Genomic DNA, 1,245 nt, shown 5'->3' on the forward strand with positions numbered 1-1,245 from the left:
TTGTGAGCTACTCTGATAAGAACAATGACCATTTGGATGATCACCTCCACAGAAGTCACATCATATGGGTTGTTGACTGGGAGAAGATTGCACAACTTGCAACTGCTCGGGTAATTTAGACATTTGCTTTGTCAATGCTTCAATACGTTGAGTCAGAATTTTATTTTGAGCTAAGATCGCATCTGTAGTACTAAGATCAAACACTCCTTTCCTCTAAACAGTTTGCCTATTATGCTGAGCTTGATGATCTGTGGATGCTAATGCCTCAATGATTCTTGTTGCTTGCTCCGCATCTACACTCATCATTGTTCCACCTGCTGCTGCATCTAATATCATCTTGGTATCAAGCCTCAGACCGTTACAGAATATGTTCAGCTGAGCAATATCTTCAAATCCGTGATTTGGGCATTTCCTCAATAAAGAATTGAATCGCTCCTAAGCTTCATAGAATGGCTCATCTGGTCCTTGCCTAAACGTCGAAATATCAGCTTTGGCTTTGATGTAGCGAGATGGTGGAAAGAATCTGTTCAAGAATTTCTCCTCAACATCCTTCCAGCTGTTCAAACTCTGGTTTGGATGTGACTTAAGCCATTCATTTGCTTTACCTGCCAAAGAAAAAGGAAACAAACGCATGTATACATGCTCAAGATCTCCTTCTTGAAAGCCCATGGTTCCTATCAATTCATAGAATGTAGAGAGATGAGTATATGGATCTTCATTATCCATTCAAATGAATTGATGAGAACTAATTATACTAAGGAAAGCTGGCTTCATCTCCAAAGTTTTGGTGGTGGGTGGTATTGCTATGCTAGAAAAATATCTTGGCCCTTGTTGCATAGCATAGTCTCCAAGTGTCTTTCTGGTTGGAGCTGGTCTTTGATTCTCCATGTTTTCTGATTGAGGTGTGATGGAAGTACTGGAAGATTCTTCCCTTGTCTTTTCTTGCTTCTTTCTGTTTTTGCCTCTGTTTCTTCTCACTGTCTTTTTTATCTCCGGGTCAAATGCTAATCGAACTTCAGGAACCTGGCCTCTTAAGAGCATAAATCAAACAACTCAAGTAAGGATTAGTACAAAGGAGAAAATTAAATAAACTATCTAATTAAGAAAAATATACACAGAGCTAGATGAGATAACTAAAAATTTCAAAAGAACACCGTTCCCCGGCAACGGCGCCAAAATTACTTGTTGGTCTCTTGGCAAGCGTACCAAAACTCAACTACAATATAATGATTTTTTAATAAGAGT

At 39.0% G+C, this 1,245-nt stretch overlaps 1 non-coding gene across 1 annotated transcript; it reads left to right on the forward strand.

The window, feature by feature from the left end:
- The first annotated feature begins 391 nt into the window (after positions 1-391).
- On the forward strand, positions 392-498 carry LOC114164915 (small nucleolar RNA R71). The gene has a single exon (XR_003599650.1). It is a non-coding gene; the product is annotated as a small nucleolar RNA R71 (small nucleolar RNA).
- Positions 499-1,245: the final 747 nt, after the last annotated feature.

This window comes from Vigna unguiculata, chromosome 9 (genome assembly GCF_037176805.1).
Source record: "Vigna unguiculata cultivar grain cowpea cultivar isolate G323 ecotype 2 chromosome 9, ASM3717680v1, whole genome shotgun sequence".
Taxonomy (NCBI): Eukaryota; Viridiplantae; Streptophyta; class Magnoliopsida; order Fabales; family Fabaceae; genus Vigna; species Vigna unguiculata.